At 39.1% G+C, this 13,806-nt stretch overlaps 1 pseudogene; it reads left to right on the forward strand.

Annotated features, from left to right (window-relative positions):
• Positions 1-13,506, forward strand: part of LOC113599624 (eukaryotic translation initiation factor 3 subunit E-like) — a 32,371-nt pseudogene extending 18,865 nt beyond the window's left edge.
• Positions 13,507-13,806: the final 300 nt, after the last annotated feature.

A 13,806-nucleotide genomic window follows, 5' to 3' on the forward strand; every position in this document is an offset into this window, starting at 1 on the left:
CAGAGAGTCCCCTTAAAATTTCTTGTAGGGCTGGTTTAGTGGTTACAAACTCCTTTAGTTTCTGTTTGTCTCAGAAACTTTTTATGTCTTCTTATATTTTGAATGACAACCTTGCTCGATAAAGAATTCTTGGCTGCATATTTTTCTGATTCAGCACACTGAATATATCCTGTCACTCCTTTCTGGCCTCCCAAGTTTCTGTGGATAGGTCTGCTGTGAACCTGACCTGCTTCCCCTGTAGGTTAAGGACGTTTTCCCCCCCTTGCTGTTTTCATGATTCTTTCCTTGTCTTTGTATTTTGTGAATTTGACTATGATATGCCTTGTTGATGGTCGGCTTTTGTAGAATCTAATGGGAGTTTTCTGTGCTTCTTGGATGTTGAAGTCTGTGTCTTTCCCCAGGTTAGGAAAGTTTTCTGCTGTGACTTACATAAACCTTCCACCCCTTTTTCTCTCTCATATTCTGGGACCATGATTCAGATGTTATTGCTTTTTAATGAGTCACTGAGTTCTCTATTTCTTATATTGTGCTCTTTTGCCTTAGTTTCCTTCTTTTTGTCTGCTTCATTATTCTCCATAAGTTTGTCCTCTATATCACTGATTCACTGCTCTGCTGCCTCCATCCTTGCTGCCATGGCAGCCATTCGAGATTGCATCTCAGTTACAACATTTTTAATTTTGTTCTGTCTAGATTTTACTTCTTTTATCTCCGCAGAAAGGAATTCTATGTTTTTTTTCAACCCCAGCTTGTATACTTATCGTGATTCTAAATTCTGGTTCAGATATCTTTCCTGTATCTGTGCTGATTAAGTCCCTGGCTGTCATTTTTTCCTGTTCTTTCTTTTGGGGTGAATTCCACTGTTTTATCATTTTGCAGAAAGAAAAAGAATTAACAAAATAAAAATTAAAATTAAACAATTAAAAACAGTACAAAAAATCAAATAAAGGTTGCTAGATCCTAGGTTTGTTTGGTCTGGTTGTTGAAAGAAGCCTGATAGATTTGAGAAAACAAGTAAAAAAAAAAAGAGAGAAGAAAGAAAGAAAGAAAGAAAGAAAGAAAGAAAGAAAGAAAGAAAGAAAGAAAGAAAGAAAGAAAAGGAAAACATTTGAAAACTTAAAAAATGAATACAATAAAGTAGAACAAAATGAAATGATGAAAGTAAAATAGAATGAAAAAAATTAACAAAAAATAAAAAATATAGTAGAAAAATTTTAAGAAAAATCTTTTTTTAAATTTTTTTTAATGTTTTATTTATTTTTGAGACAGAGAGAGACAGAGCATGAGCAGGGGAGGGGCAGAGAGAGAGGGAGACACAGAATCAGAAGTAGACTCTGGGCTCTGAGATATCAGCACAGAGCCCAACGCGGGGCTTGAACTCACAGACCGTGAGATCATGACCTGAGCCGAAGTGGGATGCTTAACCGACTGAGCCACCCAGGCGCCCCGAAGAAAAATCTTTTTTTATAAAAATGGAAAATAATGACTTTTTTCTCTTTCTTTGTTCATGAATAAGAAAAGAAAAGGGAAAAAATTAAATAGATCAGTGAACAGAATGGAATATAATTGAAATTACATCCAGTTTCCCCTAGAAGTCAAACTATGAAGCACTTTATAGTACATAAACTAAGCAGGTGGATAGACTTGTGGTGTTCGTCTAGAGAGTGGTTGGTGCAGCTGGATGGGGCTTGGTGTAGATGCTCTGTTCTCCATTAGATGCTGCTGCTTAGCTTACTGGGGTGGGTCATTGTGGTGCTTGTAGGTGTGTATGCACATGCATGGGAGGGGTGAAAATGGCGTCACCCAGCTACCCAGTTCTCTGATATCAGAATTCTGTGCTCCTGCTGACTGGCAATCAAGAACCCCTCCTTTGTCTCTGGCCTCCATCCACTCCCCACTTCTACCTTGTCCCCAACGAAGTCATCAGCCTGCCAGGCGGCACCTCCCTCCCAAGTTTTATCTCAGATGGGGCTGTGTTTCCAAACCCCTCACTTCTGAGGGCCCTGTGGCTCTGACCCACTCAGACCCTCTTGGGGAGGCTTGCCAAGCAATGGCTGGATACCGGCCCACCCTCAGGAACATTCACACGACCAGCTGCTGCAGATGCCAAGAGACTGCAGCCGGGTGGCAGCCTACCCCAGAAAAAGTTCACAGGACTGTGTAGCAGCAGCATTTTGGGGGGTTATGATAAACCACAACACACTCTGGTGCCAGGCTTCACTGCCCCTTAATGTCCTTATTCCAACACCAGCAAATGTGGCTGTTCTCCGAGGTCCGCTGTGACCTTTGCCTGTGGGGAAGCTGCACAGCCTCTACCAGATGTCCTCTCATCAGGGGAACGGCCTGTCTCCATGTGACCTGAGGCCCCCTCAGACCTCACTGTATGCTCCTGGAAATTCGCCCTTCCCACCAGAGCTCCACCAGGTATTGAGCTGCAGAGTTTCAGACTCCGCACTCCCCTGTTCATAGAGTCTTAAGTGTATCCAAACCCTCTCCTTTCTCCTTTTTCCTTTTTCCTTTCTCCTTTCTCCTTTCTCCTTTCTCCCTTGCTTGTTAAGTCCCTTATGGGTATTTCCACTCTTTCTCTTTCTCTCCAGCTCCTTTTGAGGGGGGCACTTTTCCTATACTTCCCCCCTCCCTGTCTCCATCCTCTCTCTTCAAGCAAAAATAGCTCCCTACCCTCTGTGGCTTCTTTTTCCCCAAGTTCACCTCTCTGAGCTGTGTACATGCTGAGTTCTGTGGTTCAAGTTATGCAGATTGCTGTGTTAATCCTCAAATCAATTTTCTAGGTGTTCATGATGGTTTGGTGTTCATCTAGCTGCATTTCAGTGACAAGAGACACAAAAACCTTCATGTTGCTCCACCATCTTGGCCCCCTTCATCAAAAATATACAACTTCTTAAACTGAAGGACATGAGCCTCTAGGTTAGAACACTCCATCTGTGCTTTATTGTAGATAGAAAAAAACCCAATGCTATGAATGAAAAATGCATGTAATCAAGAAAATTCAGAAGCATTGGCAGAGGAAAAAAAGCTACATGAATACTGCAATGACTTTAGTTCAACAACTGCTAGAGATAGAGGAAAATGTAATAATACAATAGTGCCTTAAACACTCAGATGTACAACCAATCTATCCATCTCATGTGAGGATAGAATAAACATTTTTTCAGACCTACAGGTCAAAACTTTGATCTCCTCCATACTTTTTGAGGTATATCTACCAAGTATGCTATCCAGCATATGAATGCACACTCCAGTCAAACCAAAACAAAGTGAGATTTGGGATCCAGGATATGGAAGTTCTATTACAATTTAATAACAAAGAAAAGTCCTATTTGACAGAGGAGGAAAGTCCAGGAAGACAGCAGTGAAGCAGGCCTGGAATAAAGGGCAAGTGTAATCAAGAGGATAGATGACTCTAGGAGACTGGTATCTCAGCGGAAATGGAACTGACAGCTTATATGATTGTTTCAGCTTTTGTAAATAAAAAGCAGTTGGCAGATCCACTGGAGCACTTAGGAAAAATCAATGATAGACACATAGAAAACCAAGCAATAAAAATAAAACAACCCAGGGGCGCCTGGGTGGCTCAGTCGGTTAGGCGGCTGACTTCGGCTCAGGTCATGATCTTGCGGTCCATGAGTTCTAGCCACGTGTCGGGCTCTGTGCTGACAGCTCAGAGCCTGGAGCCTACTTCATATTCTGTGTCTCCCTCTCTCTGACCCTCCCCTGTTCATGCTCTGTCTCTCCCTGTCTCGAAGATAAATGAACGTTAAAAAAATTTTTTAAAATAAATAAATAAATAAATAAAACAACCCATATTCAGGTAATGATTTCTAAATACCATTCCCCATTAAAAGGAACTGAAACTCTTAGAGAAATGGCTGATGTTAAGGCCAAGAAGGGAAAATTATATAAGAAGAGACTTGAGCATTTTGTAGTGCCAGAAAGTAGGAAAGTACTCAAAAAACATAAGCATGGGATCATGTCAAAGGGATGCAGGAGTCAGCCTGAAAGAAATCCTCCCAATGGCCAAAGTTGGAATGATTTGAACAACAAAACAAATAACCCAGTATATGATATAATCTAACATATAAAATAAATACCTATGAATTCATCCTGATGTAAATAAATAAGTAAATAAATAGAAGAGACAGATCTTCTTTAAGAAAAAACCCGAATAACTTATGTAGATATCTCCCTCAAGAAGATAAAGCCTAGTTTCAAGAGATGAAGCCTAGTTATGCCCCTCTGTGAATATGAGCCAAACCTTGTGATTTACTTCCAAAGAGTGGATTATAGAGAGCAGGGATAGTAACTTCATACTGGAAAATACTGGTAAATACTTCCTTGGGCAGGTGATCGAGGTTAGCACCACCAGTGATAATTCATGTTGATGTGTTATGTATCCATTAATATGACGAAAAGGGCACTCTATCTCTGAATCTGTTTGTCTCAAAAACCCACAACTCCAACCTTTAAAATTTAACCAAATCCATATTGAGGGACATTTTATAAAACATCTAACCCATACTTCTCAAAACTGTCAAGGTCATGAAAAGCAAGGAAAGACTGAGAAGCTGTAACAGACATGATGGAAGTAAAGGTACATGACAACAATGCAATGTGGTACCTCGGATGGAATTCTGGAACTGAAAAAAGACACTAGTGGAAAAACTGTTGAAACCCTAATAAAGTTTGGAGTTATTAGTAATGTGCCAATGTTGGTTTCTTAGTACTGACAGTGTACCAGGATAATTCAAGATGATATTAGTGGAAACCAGGTGAAAGGTATAGAGAAACACTCTTTACTATCTTTGCAACTTTTCTGGAAATCTAAAATTATTCCAAAATCAAAAGTTTGTTTTTCAAAAAGCACCTGTTTAACTCCAGGAAATCAAACTTTTGTATACAAAGAAAATATAATTCAGTAGACTACCTGGCTCCATAGTAAGCAATACTTATATTATCATGATACCATAATTCTAAATATTGATTTAGCCAAAAATTATAATATCACTATAATGGAAGAATGGGAGGGAAGAAAGTAGAGGAGGTGTGTGAAAGAGATTACAGTCTCGTTACCAGAGGGAGTCAATAGGTAATGTAAAATACTAATAAACTAAGAAATAGCAGTGAAAGGACATTTGGAAGTAAATAACAGTACAAACAATGAAAAGGACTGAAAGTGGTTGGAATTAAGACATAAGAATGGGAAATGGGACTGCTATTTTTTGTACTTGGTGTTTCATTTGATTCAAACAAACAAAAAAACAAACACCTGTCTTCAACAAGCTACCTGGTCTTTTTTTCCCTTCATGAAATGAGAAAAGAGGTTCAAGAAAGAAAATTCTTCGCAAGTACATCTACACAGTATCTAGGAGGGAAGTATCCCAGGTTGTGAAAGACATAGCCTTCCTATGACCAATATCATCCCTGTTTTATGCCTAGTATTATCCTTACATAGGAGGCCCACAGGAAACATTTTTTTAAACAATGCAGTGAGTATGTGAGCCATGGGAGAGGTTGGAGGGAGCTCCCACTCTGTACTGGGCACCAAACGTGCATCATCTTATTTAAATAAATCCACAGTTCTTATTTCTTTTTATAGGTTCACTAATAACTCACAGAAAACTGCATGGTAAATATTATTCCCACTTTATAAGTTATGAAACTGGTGTGATGAGGTTAAATATTTTGTCACATGGTTAATAAATGGCAAATGTGATCTAAACACAGCTTTGTCTGGCACCAAAGCCAAGCTACTTTAGTGCCTCTACCATCCTGCTTCCTATAAACTTTGAGGACAGAACAAGTTAGGGACCAGAATGGCCAGGAGCTAGTCAGAAGAGGCTTCTTGGAGAACTCAACATGAAATAACCAGAAGGAAACAGCAGGGTACTCATAACCCATCAAAACAAAATTCATGAAAGACCCGAGGTGGAAAAGAGTGAGAAATGATATGGTGACTGGCTGGACTGGAGAATCAGAGGAAAAGGGAAATGGTTAATATTTCAAAAGCTTCTTAGTACCAAGCTATGAAGGCTTCAATCACATTTCACCATCTGTCTTTTTTAGCATTAGGTTAAGAGTGGGATTGAAGTTAGACTACCTAATTCAAATCTCAACTCCGCAACTTTAGGAAAAATATTCAACCTTTATATGCTTTGGTTTCTTCATTTGTTAAATCAGGAAAATAATCGTACAATCCTCAGAGCATTGCAATGAGGACTAAATGAGATAAAACATTAAAATTCACAAAGCTATTTCTGGTACCTTAAGTGCCCAATAAATGCTGGCTGTGATTGGTTCTTCTTTGACTAGTCATAAAATAAAGTTGGTGCCCTCCTCCAGCTTGACCAAGTGCATCTTTGCAGTGGAGCTAACTGGTTGGAAACAGGAGACGCTGACATATTTTCATGAAGCCAGACTTAGCAACAAGGAAGGCAGGCTTTTCTAATCTCTCTGTGCCACAGCAAACTGTGATTGGTCCCTCAGCCAGTCTCTCTCTCTTTACCAATAAGAACAACAGGCCATTATTAGACTGCCTCACACCTAAACGTCGACTCTATTACATTAATTTCATTCATTTTTCATCCTTTTATTTGGACAAGACATTTCATCTGCACTTACCATGAGCAAGGAGCTCTGCTAAGCCCTGTGTCAGATGTAAAGATAGAAAGTTTGGACCTCATTACCTCTTGCTTGGGCTCTTGCAACAGCATGATTACTTATCTGCCTGCCTCCTGTCTCTTACTTGTCAAAGTCAATTTATATAAAGCTCCAGACAACTCTTTTTAGAGTATAAAGTTTGAATCAGTTGTTTTCACCTCAAAAATCTTTTCTAAAGGGCTATCCTTTCCAAATAAAGTTCAAACTTACAAATTTGTCATTTACAGCCCTCTGGCACCTAACCTGAATCCACAGTTCTTATTTCTCTTTATAGGTTCACTAATAACTCACATCCACCCTGAACTGCACTGCCTCCAGGGATTTCCACACTCCATTTGAAATCCCTCCAGCCATTGAAATACTATGTATCCTTAAATATCAGCTCAAAAGCCACTTTCCCCTTTAAACCTGCATTCATCCTATCCATATACCCACAAATATATGTTGAGCATTTCCCATGTTCTGGGTACCACATTAATGGCAAGGGATACACTAATGAACGAGGAGGTAAGGCTTCTGCCCTTAAGAAGTTCACCATCTAGTGAATGGGAAGACAAAGTATACTCAAGTAAGACTGATTTGAATAGAAATATTTACACAGTGAAATGGACCAAAAAGGAATTGTCAATGTGATCTGAAAGATCCAGGAGCAGTTTCAAAGAAGAGTTGGCACTTGAGCTAAGTGTTGAATAAGCAGGTAAGCAAGGTGGTAAATGGCCTACAAGGTGGTGAGGAGAGTATAAACCAGAAAACAGGGCATGAAACCATAGGGCAGCACCAGAGACCATCAGTAGACAGGTTTGACATGGAGCGTGAGGAAGCAGCAGGGAAAAGCTGGTCTCATGTGCCATCCTAAGAACACAAGACCTTTTTCTGGGGGCCACGGGAGCCATAAAAGGCTTTAAAACAAGGAGGTGATGTAATGAGATTTCTATTTTAAAACATTCTCTGGCAGCAAGATAAAGGATGAATTGGAGGAGGGGCGCCTGGGTGGCTCAGTCGGTTAAGTGTCCGACTTCGACTCAGGTCACAATCTCGCGGTCTGTGAGTTCGAGCCCCGCGTCGGGCTCTGGGCTGATAGCTCGGAGCCTGGAACCTGCTTCCGATTCTGTGTCTCCCTCTCTCTCTCTGCCCCTCCCCCGTTAATGCTCTGTCTCTCTCTGTCTCAAAAATAAAAAATAAACTTTAAAAAAAATTTTAAGAAAAGGATGAATTGGAGGAACCGTGATGATGGAGGAAGGGAGACCTGTTAGGATTCTATTCCAGTTTTCCAGTAAGGTGAGAAAGGACTAAAGCAGTGACAGCAAGCATACAGTGGAGTGAACTAAATGAGAAACAGTGAAAGGAGAGCAGAGAGGATTTGGTCAGAGTCCAGATAGATGAGGATAAGGGAAATGAGAAGTGGAGGATGACTCCCAAAGCCACCCTCTCCCAGAACTCTGTCTTCTATGTGGGGAGGGCAGCATTTGCAACACAGGAAATAATATAGAAAAAAGTAACAGCACATATCAGCAATAAAGTTTTATAATTAAGAGGAACAATTTCAGTGACTTCTTCAACCCAGAGCCTCTGCTTCAAGGCAATTTCCTGTGTCCAGTTATGCAGAGGGTGGAAAAAGGCTTAAATATCTAAAATTTTACCTTCTATTTCTCCAAATATCCAGTTTAAAATAGCCATATCTTAATGGAGAAGACTGTGCCCTATTCATTTAAGATCCTTCATGGGACTTCATTTCTGAATTTGTGTCCAGTTGGTCTGAAAATTCTCAATTACAAAAATGGCATAGAGCTTACAATTTTCATCAAATGCACTGACTCTTCCATGAGAGGTATCACATCTGCCTATGCCAGTGAACTTAAGGCAAATCTAAACACCAAATATTGTTTGAGCACCTATCAACTTCACCAACTATAAAATATAGCACTAGGACACAACATCCCTTTAAAGTACATTTTTAAAAATTTTATTCATTTTTGAGAGAGACAGCATGAGCAGTGGAAGGGCAGAGAGGGAGACACAGAATCCAAAGCAGGCTCCAGGCTCTGAGCTGTCAGCACAGAGCCCAACGCAGGGCTCGAACTCACAGACCGCGAGATCATGACCTGAGCCAAGATCAGATGCTTAACCGATTGAGCCACCCAGGTGCCCCTAAAGTACATTTAATTGGCACATTAGATACAAAATGAGAACCTGCCCAAGGTCCAATAACAAGCAATTAATGGCAGACACTGAATACAAACCTATCCAAACCGAGTTCCAGGATCCATGTTCTGTTGGTAGCACACACCACTTCTGAAGTCCCGGAACCAGTGTAACAAAACAGGGAACTGGAAGGTCCCTACTGAACGTGATCATGTAAATCAGGTAGCAGATCAGAAAAAGCAAGAGTTTTAGTCACATCATATAAAAGTAGGAACAGGAGAATCATTGGTTTAGGTATTGATAGATACAGCTAAAAACTAGTATCTTTTTGCTAGAAAACAGTATTTGTGGCACATAAAGTGGGTGAAATATTAATAATCAGAATATTTGAAGAACTAAAAGAAAATGGTGATCAACTCATTAAAAAATGAGTAAAAAACATGAATCAGAATTTCATGGATTAGAAAACGCAAATGATCCTTAAATATATCAAGATATTCAACTTCATTAATCATCAGAAAAGATGCAAATTAAAACACCACAGTGATATCAGATTTTATCCACCCCCACCCCCCCCACCCCAGATCAACAAAAATTTGAAAAGTTGAAAGCACCAAGAGGCAGCAAGGATGTAAACCAATTCTTCCTTATTAGAAGAGGGAGTATAAATTGATACAACCACTTTGAAAACGTTTGACATTATCTAGTGAATCTGAACATACTTATACTTTGTGACTAGAAATTCAAGTCCTACATATGTATATACCCTGGAGATAAATTCTTATACATGTGTTTGTGAAGACACATGTACAAATGTCCAAAACAACATTGATCATAGTAACAAAAAGGAAAAACCCAAATTTCTATAAACAATAGAATGGATAAATAAATCGTGGCATTTTCATAAAATGGAGCTCTATGTAATAGTTGAAATAAATTATCCATTGCATTAACGTGGGTCAATCTCAAAAGCAAAGATTTTAGAGAGAAGCAAATAGCAAAGAACACACGCAATATGATACAGTTCATATAAAATTTGAAACCAGGCAAAACTAAAGGATCTGCCTCATGGAGATTCTTATATAGGTGATAAAATTATGTGAAAGCAAGAAAATAGTAACACAAAATTCAAGATAGTGACTATTTCTAGAGTGTGATCAGGAAGGGGCATTGAAAGGGCTTTTGAAAATTCACTGGTAAAAGTTCTAGTGTTTTTTTTTTAATTTTTTTTCAATGTTTTTTATTTATTTTTGGGACAGAGAGAGACAGAGCGTGAACAGGGGAGGGGCAGAGAGAGAGGGAGACACGGAATCAGAAACAGGTTCCAAACTCCGAGCCATCAGCCCAGAGCCTGATGCGGGGCTCGAACCCACGGACTGCGAGATCCTGACCTGGCTGAAGTCGGATGCTTAACCGACTGCGCCACCCAGGTGCCCCTAAAAGTTCTAGTTTTTAAATTGAGAGGTGATTGCGAGATGTTTGCTTTATCATTATTCTCTAAATGGTACATATATATATTTTTTAAAGCCTTTCATAGAATTATTCACAGTGAAAACTTTTAAGCAATAAAAATCTTAACCTAAGGAAGTAACGACTGCACATTTTTACAAAGAATTCCTGTAGATTCTTTGCCAGCATAAGTGGGCTTCAGAAAGTAGGCTCTCCCACAGGTGCCAGCAGGAAAAGGAGAAAGTGTTCATGGCAATTGTCCATGGTGATTAGGATCCAGTGCAGAGAGTTCCTCTCCAGAGCTAAAGTCTCTTTACACCTGTCCCTCATAATCCCAAACCTGAGACAGCAAGCAAGGAACTGAAGTTTGTTGCATTAACATTAATTGAAAATTATGCTTCAAGGCTTCAAAATCAATTCCAAGCTAGGTGCATGTTCTAAAACCCATTAACAGCTGTGGGGCAATAAAAAGAGCCCCAGACTTGGAGTTGGAAGTTCAGCATTTGAGTTCAGGTCTGCTGCCTCCCAGCTATGCTACCTGAACAGATCTCTGTCTCTAGGTCTTACTTCGTGAATGGCTGACTGATTCTTAAGAGTAGGCTGACTCCCTAAAATGGTCTCTAGAAGGACCAAGTAAGAATTGTATGAAATCTCTTTGTAAACTGCTAAACAATGTGTAAATGTAAGTAAGGAGCCTTAATTGTAAGCTTAGACGGTATACCCTGAGTTTCTTTTATAAGAGATCCAGCTGTGAGGTTAGAGATCTTTGTATTCCCTTTCCAGGCCTTAGTTGCTGACTCCAGACAAGAAACATAATCTCTCTGAATTTTGGGTTTTTAAGCTGGAAGATTGGATTGGTTACTACTACCTACCTCTTGGTGTCATTGTAAAGGATTAAATAAAATAATGCATGTAAATATTTAGACCTATCCCTGGAAACTTAAGTGTAAAGTAAACGTTGATTGCTATTGTGTGCAATGAAAATCTTTCATTGGGCTTGTCTACACAAGTTAGACATTCTCTTTTCCTAAGATCATGAGAGTTTTCTCATGAAATTACTGAAAATTGTGTTAGTCTCAAAATTGAAAAATGAATGGCCAATGTACACATATACATAGCTGTATCCAAAAACTAACCTATTCAGTAAATAGTTACCACTTTTGAGCCTACATTCCTGGTGCCAGTCAGTATGTAGACATTTTATAAACAGAAACTAACTTAGTCCTTTCAACAAGCCTACCAGGTGGTTATTTTTGCCTATTCTTAGAAAAGAAAGCTAGACTCAGAGAGGTTACAGAATTTGTGTATGGTCACACCACAAATCAGAGATAAAGCCAAAATTTCAGTTTAAGTATCTCACTGCTGGTCTCATGATCCTCTTTTCCTTTTCTTTCAACTTCTTGTCTTTCACTTTATTCTCAATCCTTCTTCCTTTTCTTTCACTGCTCAAAGGTTTAAAATAACAATGCTCTAACTCAAATGCAAATAGTTTATAATTGATGCTAACTAACACAAGCAAAATCAGTTTGTCCTGAATGTTTGTGCTGTTGGTAGTAGGTAAACTGCTAAACAGATTGAGTAGGCACATAGTCTGTGCTACTTTAACTGCTCATCCTTCCCTGCTTTGATAGATACTAACAAATGAGGTGCTTTTGTAGGGTGTGAGTACTTGCCTTTCTTGTGCCTTCAGCTTCTACATGTTCAGGCCAATCTAGGATCAGTTCAGTCCTATGGATTCCACATATTGAGAAAGAGAACTTTGAGAATTTATAACCACTCATCATCCAAGCATCAATCAAATACTGATTGAAAACCACTTTTGAGGAAGGAGTTGAATGAAGTAATAAAGACAAAAATGAAGCAGACCTTTTTTTTTTTTTAAAGCAAGATGGTGGAGTAGAACCTGACTTCTCACCTTGTACATCATTTGGATGGGGATCTAGATTTTCTGCTTTCTTTTAATGAGGAAGATATACAATGAAAAATAAGTATTATGAGGGAAATCGGATCTTTTTAGTGTTGCTAATGTGGTAAACTCTGCTGTGGATCTCACAAAACCTTTATTTTGATAGTATCTTCATGCTTTGGAAAAAAGAAAAAACAACACAGTTGTTGCACAACTGAGACAACTTCAGGCAGAAATGGAACTAATTGTAAAGATTTTCGAAGATCAAAAAACTACAAAGTAAATGCAGTCAACGAGAGACAGATGGATGCTGTTTGGCAACCTAGCTTTGAACAGGATTTTAAGCAGCATTATTATAGACAGGCTCTCAGGTATGCAAAATTCCAATATGACTGTAGCAATTACTTAGCAATGGCAGGAAATCTTTACTTTTTCAGAGTATATTTCAGTAATGGATAGAAATGCTTTGAGTTCACGCTGAAGAAAACAGTCCTCTGAAATTCTAATGCAGTCATGGAAGGCTTCACATGATGAAGAGGAAACATAGATAAAAATTCTGTCATTCGTCTACTCTTGTCTCATCGTCAGTGAACATGGCCCATTCACTGGTCTCTTTGTTCTTTAATTAGCCCCAAAGCAGTTAATAATATTATTAGTCTTTTCTTTACCAGCCACAATATCTTAAAACAATTCAGACCATGTGTGCCTATATTCTCCACTGTTTGACTACAGCAGTCATAACAAACATGTTGGAAAATACAAGCAGGGACTAAAAGACTATCAAAGTTGTTCAGTGAGAGTCTTTCACATATAAAGACCCTATTTCAGTTTGTTGAAGGAGGAGATGTGAGTAGGTGCTTATGGACTTCTTGCTGGTTGGTCTAGAGGATTTCCTTAAAAACGCTTCTCTTTTCATATTTGAGACCTTTGATTGCATCTAGCAGTGTATCAGCATTAAATATGCTGACAGAGAAACTGAACATGACCCTAGAAGAAGCTGAATTTATTAGAAATACAAGATTGATTCTAAAATAAGGCATGTGGTCTCACCTCATCCACAAGTAATCAAAAAGAACAAAGTCTCTCATTTACAAACCAGATATTGGCCGTAAATATGGAGAAGAAGCTTAATCAGAATGACAGGACAGATGCTCTCAATTGGGCAACTTGGGACTTTGGCTCTATAGTGCACCAGATGTGTCTCCCCCAAAACCCATATATTGAAACCTTAATCCCGATGTTATGATATTTGGAGGTGGGACCTTCAGGAGGTGGTTAGGTCAGGAGGTGGAGCCATTATGAATGGGATTAATGACCTTATAAGAAGAGTCCAAAGAGCTAGCTCACTCCATCATGTGAGGATACAAGAAGTCAGCCATCTGCAATCCTGAAGAAGGCTCTAACCAGAACCTGACCATACTGGCACCATGATCTTGGATTTCCAGTCTCCAGCGCAGTGAGAAATGAATTTCTGTTGTTTATAAGCCACCCTGCCTATGGTGATATAACAGCCTAAACTGACTGACAAGAGTTATAAAAGAAATACATAGAAATTCAGTATTCAGTATTATACATTTTAGAAGTAATGAAAATATTGTGTAGAAATTTGGGGACAGGGAAATAAATCAGACCTGGAT

This window comes from Acinonyx jubatus, chromosome C1 (genome assembly GCF_027475565.1).
Source record: "Acinonyx jubatus isolate Ajub_Pintada_27869175 chromosome C1, VMU_Ajub_asm_v1.0, whole genome shotgun sequence".
In the NCBI taxonomy this organism is placed as follows: Eukaryota; Metazoa; Chordata; class Mammalia; order Carnivora; family Felidae; genus Acinonyx; species Acinonyx jubatus.